This window comes from Coffea arabica, chromosome 1e, assembly GCF_036785885.1.
Source record: "Coffea arabica cultivar ET-39 chromosome 1e, Coffea Arabica ET-39 HiFi, whole genome shotgun sequence".
NCBI lineage: Eukaryota > Viridiplantae > Streptophyta > Magnoliopsida > Gentianales > Rubiaceae > Coffea > Coffea arabica.
Genome location: NC_092311.1, coordinates 6,451,084 through 6,467,562, shown reverse-complemented (window position 1 = coordinate 6,467,562; position 16,479 = coordinate 6,451,084). Strand labels below are relative to the sequence as shown.

The following is a 16,479-nucleotide window of genomic DNA, read 5'->3' as shown; positions in this document are numbered from 1 at the left end:
CCTCTACTTTCGTGAGTGTACTCCCTATGTTTAGCACTTCTTGAACTAGTGTTAAATCTCAATTTTCATTGCAGAAACAACACCTTAGATAATCACAATCAATGGTACCAGATTAATCATGATTTAAAGAGCTAAAATGCTAAATAACTTGCTCAAATCATAGCAGTCAAATAGCCAAATAATAAGCACTAACAATCATAGAAAGTTCAACCAAACCCAAGGTATAAACTTTAGAAACACATAATAAACACAAAATCCAGAACTTGTATATTAACTAAACTTGGAATCAAATACAAAGATAAAGAGTTTGGAAGGAATACAACCCTTGTCACATGAGCTTTCTTCCTTGCCTTCTTCATCCTCCATCTTCATCCTAATCTAGATAATAAACAAGAATGGAAAAGCTACACTACTCTATACTAAGCTAAACTAACACTAGGGAGATGAAAGAGCTACATTTCTGCAACTTCAAGCTTCTCCCGTAGCTCATTCTCTATATTTCTCTATGAACTCCCCATCTCTCCAATCTCCTTTTTGCAATGAATTTGGCTATTTAATGATGAAAGGTGGTCAAGAAATGAGGATTACATCTCCCTTTTACAGCTGGGAATGTTTCTCACATGTCTAGCATCCAATGTGAGTTGGTGAGGGTGAAATTGAGTTTTACGCGTACAGAGCAGCCTTTTCTGACCAGTGATCCGAGCTGCTACAGTACCTCGGATCCACTAACCCAGAAACAACCGAGGGTTCGGATGAATAGTGGATCCGAGTGTGGATCACTTGCTCTGTTTTTTGCCCAACTTCAACCAATCTTTTCTTGATGTTAGAGGCTGAACCAGCTCATGTCTAAAACACGAAAGTTGTAGCCTTTTGAGTTATCTTTCTAATGCATCAAGAATCACCTCATTTGGATCTGTGTAGGCTGAGATATGACTGAAATACCCTTGCCTGCTCATTGCCCTGTTCCAGTTTCGACCAGTAGAAATTTGCTATTGTAATTCGGCATTTTGACCTGGAAAACCTTCAAACTGGATTTAGATGTCTTCACCAAAGTTGTAGATCTATCTCTTATCTTCAAATGGGTTCAAGAATTATCCCAATCCGATCATTGTAACTCAAGTTATAGCCGAAATACGAAAATGTGTCAAAACTGTCAAAATACACAAAATCCAAGTAAAAAGTGATAAAAACCTCATTTAATCACTTAAAAGCATTTTTCACCAATTATAGCCAAAATGATTCATATTCTTCCAATAATATAACCAAAGTGACTAAAAATAATATAAAATGTCATACAATTATTACGTAAATTAGTCACTTATCAAGTATAGGCGCAGAATTGAAAACGCGATTATAAGGCGCGTTTTCAGCCCAAGTGTGGTTTCTTCTGCGAAATTTTTGCAGAAAGCCAATTTTGAAAAATTACCATTTGTACCCCAATCACACGAAATGCATCATAGATCATTTGTTTGCTAAAATTCTCAATGCATGCACATGTAAAATGATCAAAATATGCATTTTAACCCCTTCTAACAAATCAAAAACAACAATTACTCAAATTGAGGGGTTGAGTTCCTTGATCAAATTTCGCTTTTTTCACCTCATTTGGTCACTTTTGCTTCCATTTCCAATACCTACAAATGAAAAATAACAAAATAACTCAAACATATACTTTAAACATAAAATCACCCCAAAATAACATAAACTTAAACAAACATTGGGTTGCCTCCCAATAAGCGCTTCTTTAAAGTCAATAGCTTGACTATTTCACCTCATTTTTCAAGGAGGCTTAGTTAACGAATAATCCACCATTTTTGGTCGTGGTGGATCATTAAATGGTGACTTTATAGCAAAAGTCACATGATCTAATGATAGGAGAAATGGAATTGACTTACCTATCCCAAGTGTTTCATAAATATTACCTTGAATATGCACCACTTGAGAACTTACCAACGGGAATGCCATGAGAGTATCTTGGGCAGCAATACCCTTAGAACCTACACTTTCAATGCACTCCTCAAGAGGGGTGAAAAATGAGTCATTAAAACTCACCTCTTGAGGTTCAAAGTTAGTTCCAAAGATATTATCATGTGAAATAGACATTTGCTCATTGAAACACAATTGAGATTCATCATTTTCATCAAAATGCAATCCATTTTCACATACAACATTCCTACCATTCATGCTAGGATCATTTTGCAATTTATTAGAAGAAATAACCTCACACAATGCATTCAATTGCTCATTTATTCTGCCAAAGTGAGAAGTTAATTCATCTATTCTTTCCTCAATCCTATCAAAACGGTCAGAAGTCAGATTAGCTAATTTTTCTAAAGCTAACTCCCAAGATGGTTTAAAATCATTAGCTACTCTTTCTATTGCTAACTCCCAAGATGGTTTTGATTCATATTGGACACATTCAGGTTGGTAATCGTAAAAATATGAAGAATTACTATAAGTACATTGATTATCCCAACCATAAGCAGGAGAATTGATCCAATTAGCACTATATTGATCAAAACAGGGATTGTAATGCTCTAATTCATAATAATAATCCACATTTTGTGCTTGCATACATGTATTAGTAGCATGATAACCTCCACACAAGTCACAAATCACATGATAAGAATTAAAAGTATTAACATTCCTCCCTTGCTCAATTTCATGCATAATTGTGTCCATCATAACATCAAATTTTGCCTTTAAGCACCTTAAACCATCTTCAAAAGACATACATTCAGTAATTTCTTGGTTACCTCTGTTGAAGGAGCTTTGCACTAGGTAACCATCCATTGCCAATCTTTCATTTCTCAAGCTTTGTCCTCCAAATTGATCTATCCTCCTCATCACCTAAAATTGCTTTTAAACAACTTAAGAGCAAAATTAGTAAGAAGAATAGGTGATAAAATGCATACACACAGAAAATACTAAAATGACAGAAAATAACATTCACACAATAACTAATAAAATGTCTAAACTAATAAAGTTACTCTTCACACCGATATTGCCAAATCTTCCCCGGCAACGGCGCCAAAAACTTGACGGGTATTTTACATACGTGCAAGCTAAAAAATACCGAATTACACCCGTTCACTGCAAGTATACAGATCAACTAGTAGTTTAGGGTATATATCGGGTCGATCCCACAGGGAAGAGTGAACAATTACCGGTATTACTAAAGTTTCTTTATTATTTAGACTATCAATTAATGATAAGAAATTTAACCTACTGCACTTATACAAGAAATTAACAAGTAAAAGCTCCTTAGGTTGTGGTATCCCTAACTACTCATGCAAGTGTTATATTTGGATCATTGAATACTACATCTAGGCTAATTATGGTGTAATTTCCTTATGCATTTGAATCCTACTTTCGTAGTGAATCAATTATACTTATAACTAATCCATACCTATTCTCATGGTTATGAAATTAGCTACAAGTTCATTTCTTCAGTGAAATTACATGAAATGAATCACTAAAAACCACATAGGTGCACCTCTACTTTCGTGAGTGTACTCCCTATGTTTAGCACTTCTTGAACTAATGTTAAATCTCAATTTTTATTGCAGAAATAACACCTTAGATAATCAGAATTAATGGTACCAGATTAATCATGATTTAAAGAGCCAAAGTGCTAAATAACTTGCTCAAAACATAGCAGTTAAATAGCCAAATGATAAACACTAACAATCATAGAAAGTTCAACCAAACCCAAGGCATAAACTTTAGAAACACATAATAGACATAAATTCCATAACTTGTATATTAACTATATTTAAGAATCCAATACAAAAGATAAAGAGTTGGAGAAGAGATAACCCATGTCACTTGAGCTTCAACTTCTCTTTCTTCATCTCCATTTTCATCCTAATCTAGCCATTATACAAGAATGGATGAACTACACTTACTACACTATCCTACACTAAGGAAATGGAAGAACTACATTTCTGCACTCTTCAAGCTTCTCCCGTATATTTCCCCCTCCTCTAGACCACCCAAAATGTCTCTGCATATAAACTGCTTAAGAGCTCCATTTTTCCAAGTCAAATTCCACATTTTGATTCCCAAATCTCAACTTTGTTTAGGATAGTCAATAACAAATGTTTTTGACTTGAAAATAAGCCACATTGTCTGCCCTTTTGTCTTCTGAAGCATGTGCACCGAATTTTCTTGCAACTTATAGCTGGAAAGTGGTATGAACACAAGAGAATTGACTGAGCAAATTGCAGAATTTCGGCCAGAAAACGCGCCTTTACAAAACGCGTCTACAACTCGCGTTTTGTGCACTCGCGTTTTCACTTTGTCCTTACTTCAACTGCGATTTTCTCCATGATGCAGGCCGAACTGGCTTTTTTGCAAAACACCAAAGTTGTAGATCTTTGAGTTAGCTTTCCACTTCTTCAAGAATCATCCAAATCGGAGCTTTGTAGACTGAGATATGATCAAAATACTAAACACTGGTCGGAACTCTGTTTTCCACTTTGGACAGCTGAGTTGAATTTCGGTATTTCAACTTTTGGACTATGAAAACGGATGAATTGGACTTTGATGTCTTCATACCAAATGTAGATCTCTTTCTTAGCTTTAAATTGGTACCAAGAGCACCTTGATCCGATCTGTGTACCTCCAGATATAGTCAAAATACCAAAACATGTCAGAGTTGTCAAACCTGACTTTTCTTGATTCAAATTGCATTTTTCCTTTTACACTTCATATTTTATTTTCACCACTTTAATTCATTTTCAATCATCCAAATATCTTCTCAATGCACTTCATTTGATGATTGAATCATTAAACCTACAAAATATGAAGTTTTTACCATAAAAATCCATAAAATGCAATGTTTAGCCATTTTAACATAAAATGTAGTTTTTTACCAAAACCTTAGTTATTTTAGTTATAAAACTAAATAATCAAACCAAAATTAACTAATAAAACACACTAAAAATACGTAAAATAAACCCTTGTCAGGAAGTTTTTGTATTAACGTTCTCCATGTGAATGGTTGGAATATCTCCTGTACCGTTGAACTTTTAGTTCTACTTTGTGTAATATTTGGGACTGCGATTGTACTTGTAATTATGTGAGAACTGAGACCCTTTGTCTTATTCGGGAAATTAGTATTGCTTTTATCTCTTGAGCTTTTAGTGTGTAGTGCAATTGAGAAGTATTCGCTTCACTTATGTTATGTAAAGGTGTGGAACATTTGATGTATATTTGAAATTTATATTGTAATTTAATAGAGGACTGTAGTAAACGACTGAGTCCCGGCGAGAGTTGGGCAGGCGGTCCGCCGAACCCTTTGGTTCGCCCTAGGGGGAGGTGGGGCTGTCACACTACACATGATATCAGTATCACCAAAATCGTAATGTAAGTGATAGGATATCTTCACTAAAAAAAGAAAAAAAAGTAGTCAAATTTTTTCCGTTTAGAATAATCCATGCTTCTCTAGTTAATTTCTATGCAATCTATATTTCTAGTCAAATAAAAAAATTTCATGTTTAATTTATGCCAAATATTAACACTTACATCCATATACATAGACCGAACATAAAGGAATTGCTATTGCCTGTGGATCATCTAATTTAGAAATTTGTAAACAACTAAACAAGAAAAAAAACTGCAAGTTCCGGTTAAGATGCGTTCTTTTCCTATGAAAACCATAGTGCGGTAGTAATAAATCCATGCGTGTTTTTATGATAAGAATTCCACTATATTTTAATGAATTGAAATATTATAGAAATTAAAGATTAAAAACAGCAAAAAAAGAAGAAGAAGAAGAAAACAATTGAACCCTCCTCATTATGATTATAGCCCTTTTTTAATAATTTATTTAAGGAGAAACATTTCTTTATTTGGACTTCCAATTTAAACCCTACAACTCACATGAATTTTCTTGTAAATATACCATCTTTTTTTTCTCCTAATCACTTATTTCCTACTACATATAAGTAGTTGCGCATTTTAGTATTCACCAAATTTTGCACGTTTTCGTTTCCCCTCTTAGGCTTAAGAGTTTTGTACTTCTTCCGTTTTCCCTCTTGTGCTTGGTGCACTTGTACCTTTTTGCTTAGTGCAACTTAAGTCTTCCCCTTTTATTCGCTTGATGCAATGCCTGATGCAATGTAGCATGTGTATGATAAGCAATAATATATATATATACATTTGATGGTCCTTTGGTATGCCGTTTTGCTATTTATGTTTGATTTTTCTTATTCAATTGGCAGTAAATGTAATGGTTTTTTTAAAAAAAGATTTAATAGTGTAAAATGACTATTAAAAAGTATTTTGAAATGTAATTATAGGCCAAGAAATAAAAAAAGATGAGTTTGTTTTAATAAATGCAATGATCTTAGTTTTGTGTAATAATAGATAAAAAATTAAGATGCTTTCTTTGTGATTGCTGCAATGGAATTTAGCTTTGAAATATTTATAAGTATAAAAAGTATTTTTTAATTCCTTAAATATTTTTAAAAATTCATAAAAATAAATTCATAAAAAATATAAATCAATTCAAGGCATTGCTCTTCGATCCAATGAATTTTAGAACATATAGATCTTGAACTTGTAGATTAGGTGAGGTAAGTTATGTCAGTGCAGATTAATTATGTTTTACTATTGCTACAAATTATTTATGTAATTTGTATTTTATCTATATCAATTCTCAAGAGAATATATTTTGACAAAAAAATTCTTAAGAGAATATAAAAATATTAAGAATATATATATAATTCTTTTTCATAATTAGAAAACAATAGTAATAGTTTTCCATAATTAGTATGACACAATCATTTTATTGAATGATTAATTAGTCATTTTTGGGTTTACTTTCAATGCTTAATTAGCTTCATTAGTTAATTGTTTTTCTAATTTGTCATTGAATTTATAGATTTGGCTACCTAATTTCATTTTTATGATAAATTTATGTGCTTAGTTTATCTACTGCATTGGCTCTAGAAGATACCTTTTATCTTCTTAATTATTATGTGTATAATATATAATTATTTAGTTATGCACATAAGTCAATGGTTGTATGTCATGTACACTTTGGGAAATATCATAATACAATAATTTGAAAAAATATATTTCAATTCACATATTTGCGCATTTGATTTTTTACCATTTACAAGTAATTTCTTGTGGTTGACCCTTTAAATTGTAATGCCGAATATTATTTTTGTGAAAGATGTGATTGCAAGACAAATCACTTGTCTAGTTAGTGGATCGGTTATTTACCATTTTCCATATATAAGATGCCTTTTTGTTTGTGTAATCATGCATATTTTCAAAATTTACCACTGATTTATTGATTTTAAACTATTGAAAATCATAATTTGATAGCTCTGGCAGTAAGCAAGACTATACTATATACAAATTGCCAAGTTAGTTCTATTTCTATTCCTTTTTTTATCTACATACTTCCTTTTCATCTTCATGTTTACTTTTGTCTGCTCTTCAAGTATCTTATTCTTTGTTTTTTTTTCTTGTTCTTTTGTTGTTTTGCATGAAATTTGTTAAGGGATTTAAGTTTTTTTTTTTTTCAATTTTTTTCATGATTGAATAAGGCTGAGGTTCTGAGCTTTTGTTTGTCTTTGTTGCTTGCATGTAATTGTTGTTCTGTTAGTTTGACTAAATGTTTACGTACCTCTTTTGTTATGCTTTTATGTACCAGCTTTATTCCTAATTTTTTTCCTGTCATCTTATAAGTAAGTTTTACTATAAATCTCTTGCTTGTTTCCTTTTTTGTTTTTTTTTCCTGGTAGCCTCCATTCATTATTAGTTGATTGTGATTGTGTTTCTACATATGTTGTATTTGTGTTACAAATTGTTATCAGTTTTATCTCTATTGTTAAAGTTATAAGATCGTTTTCTCCTTTTAAAAAATTAATGTGTCCATCTAATTTAAGATTGAGCTAGTTTTATCTATGTTGTTAAAGTTATAAGATAGTTTTCTCCTTTTAAAAAAATTAATGTGTCCATCTAATTTAGAATTGAGCTTGTCTAAGTTGAGTTTGAGTGAAGAGTGCGGTAAGAACACTCCTAAAAGACTAAAGCAGAGTGAAAGATCCAAAAATCAATATGTGATGCTCTCTAATGAAGAAAAGGAGACTCGCCATGCAAAACAGAGGTAGACTTGTCACAAATGAAAGGAAAAGCAGTTCCTTTTTCTTCCCCGCTCAGAACAAGTGCAAAAAACTATAGGTTTTTTCTTACAAAATCCACTAGTCAATCGTCAGGTAACTACAATTCTTAAGTCAGATATATTTATAAATTTTACTAATACAATTATACATTTTGTAAATTAGTTAAACTTTATATTTTTGGTTTGTATGCAAATCTAGAATGTTTGATCTTCTTTTGTTATGCCTTAATACAATTATACCTATTTTTGTTAAATAACTATTTAGTGTACTTTTAGTTATATGTGTGTTTTATCATTGCCGATTTGAAGGCAATAACAGCAATACCTTCAATGACAATAAAGCAAAAAAGCCAAATAGTTGTGAGACCTCGAGAAATGTCTATGGTATGTCTTGTAAACTCAATATGGTATGTCTTCTAACTGTCTATTAATAATTTTTTTTTTATTTGGATAGGTTAGAGTTATCATTGAAAATTCCTCCATATAATGAAAAGTTTAAAGGTCATGTCTCAAAATTTTCTATTTGTGATAGAGTTTTCATTATCTATGTATTTACTGATTTGTATTTTGTTATTTTTGTTAGCAAACGGATTTTACATTCATTTATTTATTCTATATCTCTTATGTTTTACAGGTTCTACTTCCAAAAAAAGAACTAATTACAAGTGTTTCAGAAGTAATAGTCTACTGAATTCAAGAATGTTGTTTAGCTATATTTGGTTTTTATATTTTGTTATTCACTCTATTACTTGTATATCTAATTACTTTTCATTGTTGCATTATAGATGAGCCACCGATTTGTAATGATTGATACAAATTTCTATATGCATCCTTAAAAGATCCTTTCAACAAAGAAACAAGTGTTTATACCTAAGATCTATTTTTGCTAAAAAAGTTGTAGAGTTTTCTCTACTGTTACCTGTGTATAAGTCATTGATAAGTGCATATTTTGAGTGTTTTAAGTGTGTTTTATTAGTTAGTTTTAGTGTGTTTTATTTAGTTTTATAGCTAATTAGTTAGGATTCTAGTGAAAATATGCATTTTGTGATTTAAGTGGTAAAATTGCATTTCTATGGATTTTAATGGTGAAAACTTTATGTTTTTGTAGGTTTAAGGATTCAATCTTCAAATGGAGTGCATTGAGAAGATAATTGAATGATTGATGATGGTTTGAAGTGATAAAAAGAGAATATGAAGTGCAAGAGATGAAATGCAATTAAAGGCAGTTTTCCACCTTTGACACCTTATAGTATTTCGATAATATCTTGAGCTACAAGTATTGGATTGAGGTGATTCTTGTATCATTTTGAAACTAAGAGATCTACTTTTGGTATAAAGACATCAAAGTCCAATTTAATCGTTTTCATTGTCAAAAAGTCGAAATACAAAAGTGCAATTCTATTGTCGAAAGATGAAACCAGGTTATGACCAATCGAGGGTATTTTGGTCATTTCTCGGTCCACACAGCTCCAAATTGGATAATTCTTAATATATTGGAAAGCTAACTCAAAAGAGCTACAACTTTCATATATTTGCACAAGAGCTAGTTCAACATCAATCATCAAGAAAATATCAGTTCAAGTTGGACTAAAAATAGAGCAAAGGTGAATTCTGCCCAGAAAGAGCAAACCTACAAAAAGAGTAAAATAGGGGGTCAAAACGCAGGCATAGGCAGCATTTTCTACCCACATTTTAGTGGATTTCGACTGCAACTTGTTCTGCAACTTGTGCTCTTTTCACACAATCTTTTTGACCATTTTTTTTGCAAATATTCTGACTGGAAATGATCAAATGAGCATGGAAACTTTAACAAGCAACCTTTGAGAGTTTCAAGAGTTAAAAATGCCAACTAGAAACAACTCATTTTGACTCTTGAATCCTCTATAAATAGCAGCCTTTGGAGACCATTTTAACAACTTTGGAAGGATGGAGAAACTCACCAAAAATGTAGTCTTCACAAGAATTTCCTTAGTTCATTAGTTAGGGTAGGTTAGTATAGTTAGTGTAGTTTATCCTTCTTATATTTGTAGTTCGATTTGGATGAAGATTTGAAGAGCAAAGATGGAGAGTTAGAGCTCATGTGACAAGGGTGATTTCTCTCCTATCACTTTCTCTTTTGTATTTAAATTTATGTTTAACTATAATACAAGTTTGGATCTTATTCTTCATGTTTAGTTAAAATTTATGCCTAGAGTATGGATGAACTTATTATATCTTGCTAGTGATATTTACTTGGTTATTTGATAATATTATTTTGAGCAAGTTATTTATCACTTTTGCTTATCTAATCATGATTAACCAGCCATTAACTATGATAATCTTAAGGTGTCAAGTTTGCAATGTGAATTGAAATTTAACACTAGTTCAAAGAAGTGATAAACTTAGGAAATTCACTCACAAGAGTAGAGGAGTACCTTTGTGGCTTTAGTGACTTGTTTCATGTAATTTCATAGAAGAAATTAGTTTGTAATTAATTTCATACCTACGAGAGTAGGTATGACTTAGTTACAAGTATAGTTGATTCACTACGAGAGTAGGTTTCACATACATTTGAAAATTATGTCATAACTAGCCAAGATAATAGTATCACTTAATCGGTAATGTCATTTGTAAGAGTAGTAAGGAATTCCATACCTCTAAAAGCTTTCTAATGTATTTTTGTTACTTTTATAGTGTAGATTTAATTTCTTGTACTTGTGATAGTCTAAATAATAAAAGAGTTTGAAAACCATCGATAATTGACAATCTTCCTTGTAGGATCAACACCTAATACCCCTATGTTCAATAAACGACTCGTATACTAGCCAAAAATGGCGTGTGGAGTATTTAGAATTTATAAATGTAAAACTTTACTATGAAATGAGCTTATGATAAACTATAGTATTATCATCTCATTCTTATACAAAATGGTTATTTTCATACTTAACAAGGAAACTAAAAAAGTTACAACTGCTATAGTTATTTATGTGTCACCTTGCACACTCGTGGTTGAAACTAGCTAAATAACACAAGAAATTCATAATTCAACATACGATTAGACTTGTGGCTAATATATTACATGTCATTTTTTGGATAATAAAAGTGCATTTAGTGTTGGATTGCAAAGATCATAACTGCTGCTATAACATTATTCAAAAATAGACCTTTATTTGCCATAGTTACTACAGCAGAAAAGCTAGTTTCACGAAAAGATGAAATAAATAGAAAGAAATCCTACACCATTGTCACATATCCAAATAATAGAAGTTTGATTGATAAGGGTACCAACTCTTAAGATAAGTTAAATTAGTCAATAAGAAAAATTAAATCATATACATTATTTTTATGTTTTTCTAATACTAACATATATGTTTGTATTACCTGTGTGATAACATTCAAATCAATTTAAGAAGCAAAAAAAAAAAAAGGAATAGCTATTAGTTTTTTTTTTCAAGTCTGGAGGCTAATCCCCCAAGTTGGGCAGAGTTTTGCCCCAAAGATATCCAACAACGGTAGCATGTGAGGGTCGAACCTAAGACCTTACTGTAACTACAGACAACCAGTCCCAGCCGAGCTACCCACAGGGGGCAATAGTGTACTAGTTAGTATCTTGGAAGTTGAGGATATAGACATTCTCATCAATATATGTGCTAAGATCGTAGATATAATACTTATATATCGGGAATTTGAAAAATCTCTGTTCATCTCTGAAGAAAAATGTTAGATATTTGGTCCGTTTACATGATTTCATCAAATTTGTATACGACTATATAAATTTGCAATTTACTTTAACAATATTATACTGGTTAATTGTCCTACCTCTTCAAGAGATAAATGAAATCAAGGAACATATTTTATACAACATATAAAGTTAATTTATAATATTTCCAGTGAATATGTTTTTACAGCTATTGAATCAGAAATTAGGTTATATTTAATTTGTGAGGACCTTAAAAAAAATTTTCATTATCTTCTGGAAAATTAAATCAATATATTATTGAAAATATTAAAATTATCCAATAATATGTATTTATATTTAAATAATATTGTTTTCAATCATTCAAATGTTGCATTTCAATTTATTTGAATTTTTAAGATTTAATTGACGGTTCGCGTTCGGCAAAACCCTAAGTTGAATTTTCGCGCACCGACGCGCGAATTAGTCCTAAGTTGAAATGTAGTATATGTAGAGGCTATAAAAAGGTATAATTAAGTTGGAGAAATGTTAGATGAGGAATGTGAGGACTCGCAATTTATTTCTTTTAAATTCCCATTCTGAGGTTATTTAATTAGTTAATTGTTCAATTATTTCGAATATTATTTTCTAGCCCTATTGGACCCAATTCTATAGCATTATAGCTCATGAGTAATTTTAAAGCAATTAGTTCGCAATTCAAGTCTTGAAAGTTGTTAAGTGTGAATAGTGCCCGTAGGCTTAGGAATAGTAACTGACTTGAGAGTTCATGAGCCCGAATAATGGGAGATTTATACCCTAGTTTTAAAATAGGTATTTTTATGCCTAAATATCCATGTATTAGTTAGAAATGCCATCGTTATAAGAATTTCTCAAAAATTTCACCTTATCGCGCATAAGTGGGAAATACGCGTTTTACGCGCGCAATTTATTTGAAGGACTTTAGAACCTTATTTTGAGGTCATTAAGAGTGAATGATAATTACATGAATATATGTGCATTAGAGGTTTAGTGCACAGTTAAAACAAACCTCAGAGGAAACGGGAGCGAAACGCGCGCGCGATACACTGTTCACGGTTGACTTGGGAGCACAAAAGTTGTACCACACTCAAGCTTCTCAAGGAAGCTTTCCATTTCAGATTTTTCCCTTCCTTTCCCCTCACCATAACTGCCGGTCTCTACTCTCTCTCACACTCCAAATTTCACAATTTTCCTCCACCATTTTCTTGCTCCAATTCACACCAAATTCACCACACAAGCTCAAGACAACTTGGACAATCACTTGGACAAAGAAGGAGCTGCACATTCACGGATTTTCTTGGGGCTTTTGGGACACCAAAATCTGACCTTTTAGCACACAAGTAAGGTAACCATGATCCACTCTTCAATTCTTGTTCAATGAAGGCCAACTCACACTTAAGAGCTTGATTATGCTTATGGGTAGCTTATTATTGTTGGAAATTGTTGAATGTGGGCTCTATGAACTCCCACTTTGAGTTGATGGCTGTGATGATGTTTGATGATGGTTTTATTGTTGAATTAGTGCTTAAGGAAGTAGATTAAAGGTGCATTATTGCTAGAAACTTCATTGAGCTCTTGAAGCAAAAGTTCCGATTCTGCCCCTGCCAAGACCGACCTTTTTCATGCGAAATTCTGAGGTTTTAACGGCTTGTATTTGATTTTTATGTGTTGTTGGAGTTGTGTAAAGTTTCATTGAAAGATATTGAGGTTTGGTTGACCAAAGGTGATGAATTCCAAAACCAGCAAAATCTGGAAATTTTTCCCGTATGGCTCAGGCAGCCATTTTGTTTTGATCATAACTCTGCCCTCCGACATCGAAATTGAGTGCCGTTAGCGCCATTAGAAACTAGACTCTTCCAGATTTCCAACGGTGTAAAATTCACGTGCTGGTTCCACCTGAGTGAACCGTGGCAGTCTTTTAAAGTCACCTGTCCTGCTCCACTGGTTCACTGGAAGCCAGGATATGAGCTGCGTTTTGTTGCCAGATTTCGAGCTAGTTATGAGTAGAATTTTAAAATGATTTCTTCTGAAAAATTGTATCCCTATGAGTGTAGTTTCCAACGCTACCAACCATGCTCAAATCTAAGTTGAATTGAATGAGATGTGACCAAAATACGAAAACTGCTCTGCTGTTGAACCAAACTGTCCAAATTTTCCCAGTTTGTGTTCGAGTTTTTGATCTGATTCTTGACAAGAAATCGAGCTTCATGGATTGTGTAAATTTTAAGCTGAATGTCTATGGTCATTTGAGGGAAAATGCACCACTTTCGTAGTTGAAATGATGTTGAGGAATTGAAGGAAAAGGAAGGTATATGCTGTCCAAAAAATTCTGGAAATTTTCCAGATTTTAGTCGAATTTTAGGGGTCAATTTTGACAAATTTTTGAACTACTTGGGCTGTATACATGTTAACCTATATGGGTAGTATTGTTTGGGTGAAAATGTAGCTTTTGGGTAGTTGAAAAATTTTGGATAAATTGAAGGGGAAATGGACTACTTGCTACCGAATGCACCTGAAATTTTTCCAGCTTTGAATGATAATTGTGAACCGTTTTCACGATAACTTGAGCTCAAATGATTTGTGTATTAATTAAGGGGTTTGTATAGCTCAATTTGGGACAAAAATCTAGTAGAGGTTACGTCCAAAAAGTGGACCAAAATCTTATTCTTCAAGAAGATACCAAAACAGAATTTTTGTTTGAAATTAGAAATGGTTTGATGTTTGGATTTCATTGTGGGTAAATGTGGACCAAAGTTGTCCCGAAAATGTTTTCTAGCATTAACCATTGTTACTAGGTCCACTTTGAGTTGATAACCTTGAATTTTATTAGACCAAATGCCCTATTTTGAGGAATTTGTCAAATCTGGAAATTTTCCTAAAAACTCAAGTTTTTGCCTTCATGAAAATCATTGGACTAAGTTGGTCGTGGAATTTGGCAAACTTAAGGAGTTTCTATTTTATAGAAATTCTAACGACTAGTTTTACTTGGTTTATATGATTGCCTCTTAAAGGAATTTCCCAAGATATGTTTGGGAAAAATTTGAGGGGAAAATTCCTCTAAATGGTTTAAATGTGATTTTTCTCAACTTGTGACACCAAATTGGTGTTAAGTTGCTTATATGATTCTAGAACTTGGATGTTGGAATATTTGACGAATTTAGCAAGTTTTTGGGTTTTAAAAAAACCTCAAAATTTAATTTCACTCGATTTGTGGATTTCACTTTGAGAAAACGATTAATACTAGTTTGGGATTTTTGAGTGAAATTAAATCCTAGTTGACTCGAGTTAAATTCGCCAACTCAAAAGTGGAAATTTATGTGAATTATTTGTATGATTTTAGGAGTTGGTGAAGAGCACAATCTCGATCAAAGTTTGGAATTCTAGACACTTCACTTGAGGTGAGTGTCTCTTGCATGAATCGTGTTTAACTGCTAGTTGAACTACTTGTTAAAAGTACTTGCTAGAGATATCATGAAATGTTATATGCTATGTGATTGCGTGAAATGCCACAAGTACAAGTGTTGCAATGTCGATTGGAGCGTGGTCTCGTCGACTAAATAAATCAAACGGATGCACGTACCACGCTCTATTAGAGTGGGAGGTACCTCTCTGCCGTCTTGGTAAAAGTGCTTGTAATATTCGTGTTGGAATCGGGCCCGAAAATAAGGGGGAAGACGTTGCTAGGAGATGTGTAGATTAGGGAAAATGTCTACATGGAGTTTAGATAGTGAAAGTTGACGGAGTGTCAACTACTATAAATTTTCTGATCAAGTGCGTGGACTTTGGCTCCTGAGAGCCCCGTATCCTTTTCTTGTCATGTTATTTCACTTTCTTAAATTGTTAAGTGCTTACTTGTCTATTTGTACTTGTTAAATTGCCTTATGTGAATTGCATGTTTCGAGGCACCACTGAGCTATTGGCTCATCCCTTCCAAATTGTTTTCCTTGACAGGTTCCGAAATGCATGAAGTCTTGGAGAACTAGAACAGAAATGTTATATTTTGAATGCCCACTTTTGTAATTGTACTTTTGGAAACGTTAGTATCTTTTGGATAATTTTTGTGTTTTTGGGAAAATGTGAATCCTGTGGTGTTTCTGTGCCCTGGATTAGGAACTTTAAATTGTAAATTAAGTTGAATTTAAGTATACTAAGCTCGACGTTTTCGTTGGTACTTGGAATTGTGTTTTGGGCTGTATAAGTTGAATTATATGAATTGTTTAAGTACGTGACTTGCTCGAGAAGTAAGGTTTATTTTCGATTTATATTTGGTGAAATTAGTTACTAGAGTGCGTGAGTCCTAGCGAGAGTTGGGCAGGCGACCCGCCAACCCTTTGGTTCGTCTTAGGGAGAAGTGGGGCCGCCACATAATTGATATTAGAATAGAAAGATATAATGTAAAAAAGTCTGATAGATGATAAATGACAAATACAGCCGGCAGAAAATATCATGTTACTAAGAATATATTGCACCATTATTAGTCGTGTACCTTTTAATTTTTTTATTGAATTGGATTATGTCTAACAATGTATACAATTGCTTATACTATATAGTTTACTTATACAACTCTATCACAAAGTCACTCTTTATTTTTTGAAAAGCTACATTTTGACATGCTTGCACTATTCAAAAAATTCAAACAACT

At 32.6% G+C, this 16,479-nt stretch overlaps 1 long non-coding RNA gene across 1 annotated transcript; it reads left to right on the top strand.

The window, feature by feature from the left end:
- The first annotated feature begins 12,961 nt into the window (after nucleotides 1-12,961).
- Nucleotides 12,962-16,008, top strand: LOC140021200 (uncharacterized). The gene is made up of 3 exons (XR_011825116.1): nucleotides 12,962-13,182; nucleotides 15,178-15,235; nucleotides 15,789-16,008. It is a non-coding gene; the product is annotated as an uncharacterized lncRNA (long non-coding RNA).
- The last annotated feature ends 471 nt before the right edge of the window (nucleotides 16,009-16,479 follow it).